The sequence below is a fragment of the Nycticebus coucang genome, chromosome 5 (assembly GCF_027406575.1).
Source record: "Nycticebus coucang isolate mNycCou1 chromosome 5, mNycCou1.pri, whole genome shotgun sequence".
Classification (NCBI taxonomy): Eukaryota; Metazoa; Chordata; class Mammalia; order Primates; family Lorisidae; genus Nycticebus; species Nycticebus coucang.
This window is the reverse complement of record NC_069784.1, coordinates 57345335-57360374: the sequence shown is the minus strand read 5'-3', so window position 1 is coordinate 57360374 and position 15040 is coordinate 57345335.

Here is a 15040-nt window from a genome sequence, read left to right as displayed (position 1 = left end):
ACTCTGATGGATTTGCCCCTGTAGGTCAACTGGCGCTTACTCCTGGCAGCTTGCAGAATCTTTTCTTTTGTCTTGACTTTGGACAGGTTCATCACAATGTGTCTTGGAGAAGCTCGGTTAGAGTTGAGGTGACCTGGGGTCCGATAGCCCTCTGAAAGCAGTGTGTCAGAATCTTTGGTAATGTTTGGGAAATTTTCTTTTGTAATATTCTCTAGTATGGCTCCCATTCCTCTGGGGCATTCTTCTTCCCCTTCTGGAATTCCTATAACTCGTATGTTGGAACGCTTCATAAAGTCCCATAATTCTGACAGTGATCGTTCTGCTTTCTGTCTCTTCTTTTCTGCCTCTTTTACTATCTGAGTTATGTCAAAAACTTTGTCTTCTACCTCTGAAATTCTTTCTTCTGCATGGTCTAACCTGTTGCTGATACTTTCCATTGCATCTTTAAGTTCCCTGATTGACTGTTTCAGTTCCTTCAGCTCTGCTATATCCTTTTTATATTCTTCATATTGTTCATCTCTGATTTGATTCTGTTTTTGGATTTCCTTTTGGTTATTTTGCACTTTATTAGCAGTTTCCTTCATTGTTTCCATCATTTCTTTCATTGTTTTCAACATGTGTATTCTAAATTCCCTTTCTGTCATTCCTAACATTTCTGTATAGGTGGAATCCTCTGCAGTACCTACGTCATGGTCCCTTGGCGGGGTTGTTGTGCACTGGTTCTTCATGTTGCCTGGAGTTTTCTGCTGATTCTTCCTCATGAGTGATTTCTTTTATCCTTTTCCTTGCCCTAATTTTCCTTTCACTTCCTCTTGCTCTTTAAGTTCTTGTGCCTGTGGAAGTTGTGGGCGGGTTTAGACGGATTGAACACACGCGACCACTTGCCGGTTTTCCACTGTTTTAGTCCTCCTCTTGGGGTCCAGAAGTCTCTTGCTGACTCCCTGTATCCTCATAGGAGTGATGATAGGCAGTTCCCACCAGCCAGAGATGCCTGGAGTCCTATCTCCCCAGACTCATGGTGCCCAGATGCAAGGAAGCTGTTACTCGGCTGCCATCTTGCTCCGTCTCCTTAATATTTAATATTTTAACCCTTTATTAGAATTGAGTTCGACCTTTAATGCCTTGTAGCCTGAGAAGACACAAGGTAAAAGTTTGATTCTTTGGATTCTGTTGAGGTTTATTTTGTGTCCCAGGATATGATAAATTTTGGGGAATGTTTCATGAACTGATGAAAAGAATGTATATTCTTTAGCATTGGAATGGAGTATTCTACATACGTATATCAAGCACAGTTGTTCTAGGGTTTCATTTAAGTCCTTTATATCTTTGTTTAATTTCTGTTTAGAGGATCAGTCTTGCTCTGTAAGAGGAGTGTTAAAGGCTCTTGTTATAGGATAAAATATTGCTCAGACTAATTAAGGTCTGTTTCAAGAATCTGGGAGCATTTTATTTGGGTGCATGTATATTTAGAATTTAAACATCTTCTTGTATTTTTCCCATCACCAGTATGAAATGTCCGTCTTTGTCTTTTTTGAATTTAGTTGCTTTAAATCTACATGTATCTGAAAATAAGATTGCAACCCCTCTTTTCTTCGGAATTCCATTTGCCTAGAAATTGTCTTCCAATCCTTAACTCTAAGTTTTAATTTGTCTTTTGAGGCTAGGTATGTTTCCTGCAGACAGGAAATGGATGGCTTGTGTTTTTAATCTAATCAGCCAATCTATGCCTCTTCAGTGGGGAATTCAAACCATTAACATTTATTATGATAATTGATAAGTGTGGTAGCATTCTGTTCATCTTATTTTGTGAAAGTCCATTACTTAGTTTTGCCTTTTGCATCACTATGGAAGTTAGGTTCTGTCCTTTAATTTCTGGGTGTTTGCTGGTGGTCCACTGTGATGGTCATTGTGTAGAACAGGTTGAAGTATTTCCCGTAGAGCTGGTCTTGTTGTGGTAGATTTCCTCAAAGTTCATATATCAGTAAAAGATTTGATTTCTCTGTCAATTTTAAAGCTTAGCTTAGCAGGACATAGCATTCTGGGCTGAATACAAATCAAAACTACCTTGGGATACCATATAACTCCAGTAAGATTAGCCCATATCACAAAATCCCAAGATCAGAGATGTTGGCATGGATGTGGAGAAAAGGGAACAATTCTACACTGCCAGTGAGAATGCAAATTAATACATTCATTTTGGAAAGATGTTTGGAGAACACTTAGAGATCTAAAAATAGATCTGCCATTCAATCCTATAATTCCTCTACTAGGTATATACCCAGAAGACCAAAAATCACATTATAAGAAAGATATTTGTACCAGAATGTTTATTGCAACCCAATTCATAATTTCTAAGTCATGGAAAAAGCCCAAGTGCCCATTGATCCATGAATGGATTAATAAATTGTGGTATATGTACATCATGGAATATTATGCAGCCTTAAAGCAAGATGGAGACTTTACCTCTTTCATGTTTACATGGATGGAGCTGGAAAATATTCTTCTTAGTAAAGTATGTCAAGAATGGAAGAAAAAGTATCCAATGTACTCAGCCCTACTATGAAACTAATTTATGGCTTTCACATGAAAGCTATAACCCAGTTATAACCTAAGAATATGGGAAAGGGGGAGTGAGAGGGGAGGATGGGTGGAGGGAAGGTGATTGGTAGGATTACTGTGGTGCATCTTACAAGGGTACATGTGAAACTTAGTAGTTGTAGAATATAAATGTCTTAACACAATAACTAACAAAATGCCAGGAAGGCTTTGTTAACCAGTGTGATGAAAATGTATCAAACTGTTTATAAAACCAGTGTATGGTGCCCCATGATCACATTAATGTACACAGCTATGATTTAATAATAATAATAAAAAGAATTCTGGGCTGGAAATTGTTTTGTTTAAGTAGATTAAAGGTAGATGACCATTGTCTTCTTGCTTGAAAAGTTTCATTGGAGAAGTCTGAAGTCACCCTGATGATTTGCCCCTGTAGGTAAATTGCTGCTTACTCCTGGCAGCTTGTAACATCTTTTCTTTTGTCTTGACTTTGGACAGGTTCATCACAATGTGCCTTGGAGAAACTCTATTAGAGTTGAGGCAACCTGGGGTCCAATATCCCTCGGAAGGGAGTGTGGCTAAATCTTTGGTGATATTTGGGAAATTTTCATTTATAATATTCTCTAATATGGCTTCCATTCCGCTGGGGCATTCTTCTTCTCCTACTGGGATACTTATAACTGTATGTAAGTCTCATAATTCTGTCAGTGAATGTTCTGCTTTCTCTTCTTTTCTCACGTTTTTATCTGAGTTATCGCAAGAGCTTTGTCCTCTATCTCTGAGATTCTTTCTTCTACATAGCCTAATCTGTTGTTGATACTTTTTTGTTGTTATTGTTATTGATACTTTATATTGCATCTTTAAATTCCCTAAGTGACTGTTTCAATTCCTTCAGCTCTGCTATATCCTTTCTATATTCTCTCTCTTTTTTTTTTTTATTGTTGGGGATTCATTGAGGGTACAATAAGCCAGGTTACACTGATTGCAATTGTTAGGTAAAGTCCCTCTTGCAATCATGTCTTGCCCCCATAAAGTGTGACACACACCAAGGCCCCACCCCCCACCTCTGGCCCTCTTTCTGCTTCCCCCACCATAACCTTAATTGTCATTAATTGTCCTCATATCAAAATTGAGTACATAGGATTCATGCTTCTCCATTCTTGTGATGCTTTACTAAGAATAATGTCTTCCACTTCCATCCAGGTTAATACGAAGGATGTAAAGTCTCCATATTTTTAATGGCTGAATAGTATTCCACGGTATACATATACCACAGCTTGTTAATCCATTCCTGGGTTGGTGGGCATTTAGGCTGTTTCCACATTTTGACGATTGTAAATTGAGCTGCAATAAACAGTCTAGTACAAGTGTCCTTATGATAAAAAGATTTTTTTCCTTCTTGGTAGATGCCCAGTAATGGGATTGCAGGATCAAATGGGAGGTCTAGCTTGAGTGCTTTGAGGTTTCTCCAGACTTCCTTCCAGAAAGGTTGTACTAGTTTGCAGTCCCACCAGCAGTGTAAAAGTGTTCCCTTCTCTCCACATCCACGCCAGCATCTGCAGTTTTGAGATTTTGTGATGTGGGCCATTCTCACTGGGGTTAGATGATATCTCAGGGTGGTTTTGATATGCATTTCTCTAATATATAGAGATGATGAACATTTTTTCATGTGTTTGTTAGCCATTCGTCTGTCATCTTTAGAGAAAGTTCTATTCATGTCTCTTGCCCATTGATATAAGGGATTGTTGGCTTTTTTCATGTGGATTAATTTGAGTTCTCTATGATCCTAGTTATCAAGCTTTTGTCTGATTGAAAATATGCAAATATCCTTTCCAATTGTGTAGGTTCTCTCTTTGCTTTAGTTATTGTCTCAGCTGTACAGAAGCCTTTCAGTTTAATGAAGTCCCATTTGTTTATTTTTGTTGTTGTTGCAATTGCCATGGCAGTCTTCTTCATGAAGTCTTTCCCCAGGCCAATATCTTCCAGTGTTTTTCCTATGCTTTCTTGGAGGATTTTTATTGTTTCATGCCTTAAATTTAAGTCCTTTATCCATCTTGAATCAATTTTTGTGAGTGGGGAAAGGTGTGGGTCCAGTTTCAGTCTTTTACATGTAGCCATCCAGTTCTCCCAACACTATTTATTGAATAGGGAGTCTTTCCCCCAAGGTATGTTCTTGTTTGGTTTATCAAAGATTAGGTGGTTGTAAGATGTTAGTTTCATTTCTTGGTTTTCAATTCGATTCCAAGTGTCTATGTCTCTGTTGTTGTGCCAGTACCATGTTGTCTTGACCACTATAGCTTTGTAGTACAGACTAAAATCTGGTATGCTGATGCCCCCAGCTTTATTTTTGTTACAAAGAACTACCTTAGCTATACGGGTTTTTTTGCGGTTCCATACAAAATGCAGAATCAGTTTTTCCAAGTCTTGAAAGGCCGATGTTGGTATTTTGATAGGAATGGCATTGAATAGGTAAATTGCTTTGGGAAGTATAGACATTTTAACAATGTTGATTCTTCCCATCCATGAGCATGGTATTTTCTTCCATCTTTAATATCCTCTGCTATTTGCTTTCTGAGGATTTCATAGTTCTCTTTATAGAGGTCCTTCACCTCCTTCGTTAGGTATATTCCTAGGTATTTCATTTTTTTTGAAACTATAGTGAAGGGAGTTGTGTCCTTAATTAGCTTCTCATCTTGACTGTTATTGGTGTATACAAAGGCTACTGACTTGTGGACATTGATTTTATATCCTGGAACATTACTGTATTTTTGATGACTTCTAGGAGTCTTGTTGTTGAGTCTTTGGGGTTCTCTAAGTATAAGATCATGTCGTCAGCAAAGAGGGAGAGTTTGACCTCCTCTGCTCCCATTTGGATTCCCTTTATTTCCTTGTCTTGCCTAATTTTATTGGCTAGAACTTCCAGCACTATGTTAAATAGTACAGGTGACAGAGGACAACCTTGTCTGGTTCCAGTTCTAAGAGGAAAAGCTTTCAGTTTTACTCCATTCAGTAAAATACTAGCTGTGGGTTTGTCATAGATAGCTTCAATCAGTTTTAGAAATGTGCCACCTATGCCTATGGTCTTCAGTGTTCTAATTAGAAAAGGATGCTGGATTTTATCAAATGCTTTTTCTGCATCTATAGAGAGGATCATGTGATCTTTATTTGTGCCTCTGTTGATATGGTGGATAACGTTTATAGACTTGTGTATGTTAAACCAGCCTTGCATCCCTGGGCTGAAGCCTACTTGATCATGATGAATGACTTTTTTGATGATAAGCTGTAATCTATTGGCTAGGATTTTGTTGAGAATTTTTGCATCTATATTCATGAGTGAGATTGGTCTGAAATTCTCCTTTTTGTTTGGGTCTTTTCCTGGTTTTGGTATCAGGGTGATGTTTGCTTCATAGAATGTGTTGGGGAAGATTCCTTCTTCCTCAATTTTTTGGAATAATTTCTGCAGTACAGGAATAAGCTCTTCCTTGAAGGTTTGATAGAATTCTGGAGTGAAGCCATCTGGACCAGGACATTTTTTGATTGGAAGATTTTTTATTGTTTCTTTGATCTCAGTGCTTGAAATTGGTCTGTTCAGGAACTCTATTTCTTCCTGGCTGAGTCTAGGGAGAGGGTGTGATTCCAAATATCAATCCATTTCCTTCACATTGTCAAAATTCTGGGCATAGAGTTTCTGGTAGTATTCAGAGATGATCTCTTGTATCTCTGTGGGATCAGTTGTTATTTCCCCTTTATCATTTCTGATTGAGGTTACTAGAGATTTTACTTTTCTATTCCTCGTTAGTCTGGCCAATGGTTTATCTATTTTATTTATTTTTTCAAAAAACCAACTCCTTGTTTAATTAATTTTCTGAATGATTCTTTTGTTTTCAATTTCATTGATCTCTGATTTGATTTTGGAGATTTCTTTTCTTCTACTGAGTTTAGGCTTACATTGTTCTTCTTTTTCCAATTCCATAATATCTCTTCTGAGATTGTTGATGCGCTCTCTTTCTGTTTTTCGAATGTAGGCATCTAAAGCGATGAATTTTCCTCTCAAAACTGCTTTTGCAGTATCCCACAGGTTTTGGTAGCTTGTGTCTTCATTGTTGTTATGCTCAAGGAAGTTAATGATTTCCTGTTTTATTTCTTCCTGCACCCATCTGTTATTCAACAGAAGATTGTTTAATTTCCATGCCTTTGGGTGGGGTCAAGCATTTTTGTTAGAGTTGAGTTCCACCTTTAGTGCCTTATGGTCTGAGAAGATACAAGGTAAAATTTCAATTCTTTTAATTCTGTTGATATTTAGTTTGTGTCCCAGGATATGATCAATTTTGGAGAATGTTCCATGGGGTGCTGAGAAGAATGTGCATTCTTTATCTTTGGGATGGAGTGTTCTATATGTGTCTATCAAGCACAGTTGTTCTAGGGTCTGATTTAAATCTCTTATATCTTTGTTTAATTTCTGTTTAGAGGATCTGTCAAGCTCTGTAAGAGGAGTGTTAAAGTCCCCTGTTATGATGGTATTATCAGATATCATATTGCTCAGACTGAGTAAGGTCTGCTTCAAGAATCTGGGAGCATTTAAATTGGGTGCATAAATATTTAAAATTAAAATGTCTTCTGGTTGTATTTTTCCCTTGACCAAGATAAAGTGACCATCTTTGTCTTTTTTGACTTTAGTTGCTTTAAATCCACATGTATCTGAAAATAAGATTGCAACTCCTCTTTTCTTCTGAATTCCATTTGCCTGAAAAATTGTCTTCCAACCCTTGACTCGGAGCTTTAATTTGTCTTTTGAAGCCAGGTGTGTTTCTTGCAGACAGCAAATGGATGGCTTGTGTTTTTTAATGCAGTCAAGTAATCTATGTCTCTTCAGTGAGGAATTCAAGGCATTAACATTTATTGAGATAATTGATGAGTATGGTAGTATTCTATTCATCTTATTTGGTGAGAGTCCATTGCTTATTTTTATCTTTTGCATCAGTATGGAGGTTAGGTTCTGTCCTTTAATTTCTGAGTTCTTACTTTGCTGCTGATCCATTGTGGTGGTCATTGTGCAGAACAGGTTGAAGTATTTCCTGTAGAGCTGGTCTTGTTGTGGCGAATTTCCTCAATGTTTGTATATCCGTTAATGATTTGATTTCTCCGTCAATTTTGAAGCTTAGCTTAGCAGGGTACAGAATTCTGGGCTGGAAATTGTTCTGTTTAAGTAGATTAAAGGTAGATGACCATTGTCTTCTTGCTTGTAAAGTTTCATTAGAGACGTCTGCGGTCACTCTGATGGATTTGTTCCTGTAGGTCAACTGGCGCTTACTCCTGCCAGCTTTTAGAATCTTTTCTTTTGTCTTGATTTTGGACAGGTTCATCACAATGTGTCTTGGAGAAGCTTGGTTAGAGTTGAGGCAACCTGGGGTCCTATAGCCCTTTGAAAGCAGTGTGTCAGAATCTTTGGTGATATTTGGGAAATTTTCTTTTATAATATTCTCTAGTATGGCTTCCATTCCTCTGGGGCATTCTTCTTCCCCTTCTGGAATTCCTATAACTCATATGTTGGAATGCTTCATAAAGTTCTATAATTCTGACAGTGAACATTCTGCTTTCTCTCTCTTCTTTTCTGCCTCTTTTACTATCTGAGTTATCTGAAGAATTTTGTCTTCTACCTGTGAAATTCTTTCTACTGCATGGTATAACCTGTTGCTGATACTTTCCATTGCATCTTTAAGTTCCCTAATTGGCTGTTTCAGTTCCTTCAGCTCTGCTATATCCTTTTTATATTCTTCATATCGTTCATCTCTGATTTGATTCTGTTTTTGGATTTCCTTTTGGTTATTTTCCACTTTATTAGCATTTTCCTTCATTGTTTCCATCATTTCTTTCATTGTTTTCAACATGTGTATTCTAAATTCCCTTTCTATCATTCCTTACATTTCTTTATAGGTGGAATTATCTGCAGCAGCTACCTCATGGTCCCTTTGCGGGGTTGTTCTGGACTGGTTCTTCATGTTGCCTGGAGTTTTCTGCTGATTCTTCCTCATGAGTGATTTCTTTTATCTGTTTCCTTGCCCTAATTTTCCTTTCACTTCCTCTTGCTGTTTAAGTTCTTGTGCCTGTGGCCTAAGGGTTACAAGACCAGAAGGGTGAGAAGGTTGAAGAGCAAAAAAGGGATGAAAGAATGGATTACCAAGTGATAAGAAAAAAAAAGAAAAGTAGAGAAAGTAGATGGGGTGGGTAAAAGGACTATTGACAAAAAGAAGAGAGGCACAGAAAGAGGGAGACAGACCAATATAGGTGTACAGTAGTGTACTTTGACACAACCTTTAAAAAACCACACCTTCTGGGGTGCCCAGTTTGGTGGTTCCCTTGAGGTCAGCAGCTCTTTGCTAACCTGATCAGACACAGTACCCCACCTCCACCAAATAGAGAGGAAAGACAAAAATGCTATAAATCAAACCAAAACAAGCAAACAGAAAACTTTATGGGATAAAATTGGATGGAAAACCAAATAATAGCGGTAGAAACACTAGCAAAAATGAAGTTCTAGTTATTGAAAAAGGCAGCAATGGGACATTATAATTAAACTAGAAAAATTGAGAAAGAAAAAGGATCTGTATGGAAAAGGTTGAACTTAAAAAACAAAACAACATGAACAACATCAAAATAAACAAAAAAACCAACCAAACCAAAGAAAAAACACAACCAAAAACAAAACAGTATGTATATGTTATTGAATATTGTCTGGGCAACACGTGGTCTTCTGGGGTATGAGATCTTTATCACAGTTCTGATACGACTGGAGGATGCTGATTTCTCAATCCCCAGCAGGTATACACCCTAAATCTCTCTTCAGCCCACTTAAAAGGCACTTTGAACTTGTTCACTTGCTGAGCAGAATCTTTCCTAGGAAAGTGCTTGTCGCTGGAATCACTGCTGAAGTGGCTATCCACTTACCCAGTGTGCCAAAACTGGTCTCACTCTGCCCCCGAGGGTAGGGCTGCAAGGCGGCTCAGACCCTGCCCTTAGGCTACTTGGTCACTGGGTTACCAGCTCCCACCCAATTCTAGCTCTGCGACCCTGTGGGCGGAGCTTGCTGGGGCAGATCGCTCACAATGGCTCCCTGTGACCCACAGCCAAACACTATTAGCTCCGTCTGGCTCAGCGGCTCAGACTGGGGCCCACGACAATGGCCAAAGTTCTCCGCACTCCTGCTCAGGGTCTCCCCAAGGCAGTTCAACTGAGTGCCAAGTCCAAAGACACCAAAACAGTTCACAGCTAAGGCCTTTCTGGTTTGCAGTCTTCCTGCTACTGAACTTACGGTTGTGGGCAGGTTTAGACGGATTGAACACTCGCGACCACTTGACGGTTTTCCACTGTTTTAGTCCTCCTCTTGGAGTCCAGAAGTCTGTCACTGACTCCCTGTATCCTCACAGGGGTGATGATAGGCAGATCCCACCAGCCAGAGATGCCTGGAGTCCTATCTCCCCAGACTCACAGTGCCCAGATGCAAGGAAGCTGTTACTCAGCCGCCATCTTGCTCCACCTCTATCCTTTCTATATTCTTCATATCATTCATTTCTTATTTGATTCTGTTTTTGGATTTCTTTTTAGTTATTTTCCACTTTCTCAGAAATTTCCTTCATTGTTTTCATCATCTGTATTTTAAATTCCCCTTCTGTCATTTCTAACATTTCTTTATAGGTGGAATCCTCTGCGGTAGCTACCTCATGGCCCCTTAGGGGATTGCTCTGGACTCATTTTTCATGTTTCCAGGATTTTTCTGCTGATTCTTCCTCATTTTATTCTTTTATCTGTTTACTTGCCCTAATTTTCCTTTCACTTCCTCTTGCTCTTTAAGTTACCATGCTTCTCCACTAAGGTTTCAATGAGTCCTTTCAGTACAAAACCAGAAGGATGATAAATTTAAAGAGCAAGAAGGAAAAAGAGATTTAAACAAAAGAAAAAAGAGAAAGGAGAGGGAGTGAGTAAAAGGGAATATCGAAAAAAAGAAGAGAGGCACATAAAGAGGGAGATAGGAGCAATATAGGTGTAGAGTAGTGTACTTTGACCCAACCTTAAAAATCCCCAACTTCTGGGAGTGCTGGGTTTGGTGATTCCCTTGAGGTTGGCAGTTTTTTGCTAGCCTGAAAGACATGGTAGCCCACCAAATAGAGAGGAAAGAGAAAAATACTAGAAATGAAACCAAAACAAACAGAAAACCTTACAGGATAAAATCCAAATAATAGGGTAGAAACACTAGCAAAAATGATGTTCTTTTTATTAAAGAAGGCAACAATGGAAAATTATATTTAAACTAGAAAAATGAAGAAAAAAGAAAAAAAATGAAAAATTAGAGGGAAAATGTTGAAATAAAAAAACAAAACAAAACCAAAAACAAAGCAGTAGATATATCTTGCAGAATGTTGTCTGGGCAACAGGGGGTTGCCCTTATATTCTGGGGTATGAGATGTTAATCACAATGCTGATAAAGCTGTATGAGATGGAGACTGGAGGTTTCTGCTGATTTCTCAAACCCTGCAGGGTTGATAGCCTTAATTTCTCCACTTCCCACTTTAAAGACACTTTAAACCATTAACCTTGGTTAAGCAGAAGTTTTTCCAGGAAAGCGCTTGTTGCTGGGTTCTCTCCTGAAGTGGCTGCCCACTTATCCAGTGTGCCAAAACCAGTCTCACTCTATGTCCCTGAGGGCCAAGGCTGCAAGGCAGCCCTGCTACTGCCAAACACTGAAAGCTCTGCTCTTCCCCTGCATCTTAGTCCCAGCCTTTGGCACTGCTCAGTCACTAGATTAGTTGACCAACGTCTCTCAGCCCAAACCTCACTCTGTGACCCTGAGGGCAGAGCTTGCAGGGGCAGTTCTCCCATAATGGCTGCATGCCCAGCACACAGCCAAACAAAATTAGCTCCATTCCAGCTCAGTGGCTCAATCTGGGGTCTTAGACAATGCTTAAAGTCATCTGCACTCTTGACCAAGTTCTCCCAAGGTAGTTCAACCAAGTGCCCAAGTCTCCAAAACACCAAAACATCCCATAGGAAAGGCCTTGCCTGTTTGCAATCTTGCTGCTGTTGTAGTTACAGCTGTGGCAGCCACAGCCTCAGACCAAATGAACGCAACCACTTGCCAGTTCTCCACTGCTTTTGCCCTTCTCCCGGGGTCCAGAAGTCTCTCGCTGTCTCCCTGCATCCCCAAAGGGATGTTTCTGGGCACAGCCCACAAGTCAGAGATGTCTAGAGTCTTCTCTCCCCAATCTCACCGCACCTGGTTACAACAATCTGTTACTCGGCCACCATCCTGCTCCCTCTCAATATTTTAACCCTTTAGAAACTCATCTTAGTATGAGAGATTATTTTTTTTCTTATTGGCTGTTCAATTATGGCAACATCATTTGTTGAATAATCCATAGATTTTGGGGTGTGCTTATCATGTACTACCTTCCTGAATATATTTGGCCACAGCTCTGAATTTCCCTTTTAATCTGTCTTTATATTCAGATTCTACCATGCTGTTTAACTCTAATAGCTTTATAATGTATTATAACATGTGGTAGAGCTAGTCTCTACCACACCTGTGACCCTTATTTTTAAGACTTTTCCTGGACATTTTTATATTTAGTCATTCATTTATATGCATGTTATTTTAATGTAGTTGCTGAACAGTTACGTACATGCATTGAGAATTTAGCTCAAAGGATTTCAACAAAGTAAACACATCTGTTGACCACCACCCAAATCAAGACACAGTATCACCCCTCTGCACAGCTTTTGCTTTCACAGAGGGGAATAGCCAGGCAGAACTCTTTCAGACAGTAGAATTGGACAGCTCTGAAGGTGAGCTTTCTATCAGTCCAGTTTTAGGGAACTTCCAAAAATGGGGGAATGCTATATTGTTGTCAGACCCAGAGACTCTTCCCGTCTATGGCCAGTTGTCCCTACCTCATTATCTGCCCACCGAGTTGAATATGATTCATCTCAGATGCCTCCAAGACCACTGCCAGGATCCCCACACTGGCCACCATTTCCTCCCACTGCCCCTAAACTCGGGGGTTGTGTGTCTTTTCAGGTGAGTTTTGAATCCTCACATCTTCAGGGTGGATGATTCAAAACAAGAGGATATGTCTGGAGGATTCAAAACAAGAGGATATGTCTCTTCCAGTGTGCCTTTGTGTTCAATATGGGCAATCACCACATTCTCTATCTCGTACAAAGACTGAATTGTTCTTTCATTTCCTCTTGCTCTTTAAGTTACCATGCTTCTGGCTTAAGGTGTTGATGTGTCCTTGTGGTACAGGACTAAAAGGATGAGAAGATTAAAGAGCAAGAAGGAAAAAACATAAAAAAAAAGAAAAAAGAGTAAGGAAAGAGGGTGAGTAAAAGGGAAGATTGTAAAAAAGAAGAGAGGCACAGAAGAAAGGAGACAGGAGTAATAGAGGTGTACACTAGAGTACTTTGACCCACACCTTAAAAAACCCCAAACTCTGGGGGTGCTAGTTTGGGTGGTTACCTTGAGGTTTGCAGCTCTTTGCCATCCTGTGCAGACACAGTACCCCACTTCCACCAAATAGAGAAGAAAAACGAAACTACTATAAATCAAACTAAAACAAACAAAAAACCTTACAGGATAAAATTGGTGTAAAAAAAAAAATAACAGCGGTGAAAAAACTAGCAAAAATGAAGTTCTTATTATTAAAGAAGGCAACAATGAAAAATTACATTTACACTAGAAAAATGAAGAAAAAAGAAAAAGAAAAATCTTGGGGGAAAGTTAGAATTAAAAAAAAGAAAGAAAAAACAAAAATGAAGCAATACATATATAATTTTGCTGAATATTTTCTGGGCAACAGGTGATCTTCTGGAGTATGAGATGCTAATTACAATGTTGATATAGCTATATATAATGGAGACTGGAGACCTCTGCTGACTACTTTGCCCTCTAAATCCATGGGGTTGAAAACCTGAATGTCCCCTCAGCCTGCTTAAAAGACACTTTAAACTGTGACCCTTGGCTAAGCAGAGGCTTTCCCAGGAAAGCATGTGGTATCTCTCCTGAAGTGGCTGGCTGCTTATCAAGCACACAAACCGACCTTGCTCTATGCCCCTGAGGGCCAAGGCTGCTAAGCAGCTCTCCTACTGTCAAACAACGAAATCCCCCCTTTTCCCCGGTGTCTCATTCCTGGCCTCTGGGTGCTGTTCAAAGTCACTTGACCACTTGCCCAAAGTCTCCCAGCATGGGCCTTGCTCTGGAACCCTGAGGGCAGAGCCTGAAGGCAGCTCTCTCACAATGGCTGTGCATGACCAGCAGCCTAGCAGCTAAGTCCCAGACTCTGCACACCATTCAAAGTCACTTGCTCACTCACCCAAGGTCTCCCAAGGTAACTCAACCCAGTGCTGAAGTCCAGAAAAAGAAAACAACCTGCAGGGAAGGCCTTCCCTGTCTGCAATCTCACTGTTGTTATAGCTACAGCCATGGCAGCCTCAACAGCCTCAGACCAAACACAACCACTTGCCAATTTCCACTGCTTTTGTCCTCCTCCTGGGGTCCAGAAGTCTCATGCTGCCTCTCTGCATCCCCAGAGGGATGTTTCTAGGCAGAGCACACAAGCCAGAGATGCCTGGAGTCTTTTCTCTCCAGTCTCACCATGCCTGGTTGCAAAGAAGCTGTTACTTGGCTGCCATCTTATCCACCAACCCAAGAATGTATTAACAAGCTGTGGTATATGTATACCATGGAATGCTCTTCAGCCATTAAAAAAGATAGAGACTTTACATCTTTTGTATTAACCTGGATGAGAGTGGACTTTATTCTTAGTAAAGCATCACAAGAATGGAGAAGCAAGAATCCTATGTACTCAATTCTGATATGAGGACAATTAATGACCTCTAGTACATGGTGGGGGGTGGAGGAAGGGAAGAGCAGAGAGAGGGAAGGAGGGAGGGGATGGGAGGTCACAGTATGTGACACACCTTTTGGGAGTGGGACACAATTATAAGAGGGAGTTTACCTAACAAATGCCATAAATGTAAACTGGTTCAAAAATTAAAAAAAAAAAGAATTTATATAGGAATATATTCTTGCTATATCAAATAGGTTGTAATAAATGTTTTATGATACTTGTTTCTGTTAAAGTAGCAGTTTCCTGGGGCCAATTGAGGACTTCAAGTTATGATTTATTATATGAAGAATGACATTTTGAAATGAAGGATTATTTCTTTATGAAAGAGAATGCCATCCAAGATTCAGCTCTGTCGGTAAATATGTCAATTCTTTAGAAAATTAAAAAAAAAAAAGAAATAAGAAACCAAAAAATATGGAACATAAAAACTTTTGTTGGAATTTCTGATTGAAATTGCTTTGAATTTAATGATTATTTTGGGAAGAATATTTCATCTTTTTGATATCAGATCTACCAGTCTATGACCTTGATGTATCTTCCCGTTCATATCTTTTATTTTTTTAATCTTGCTCAAAAGCTGTATA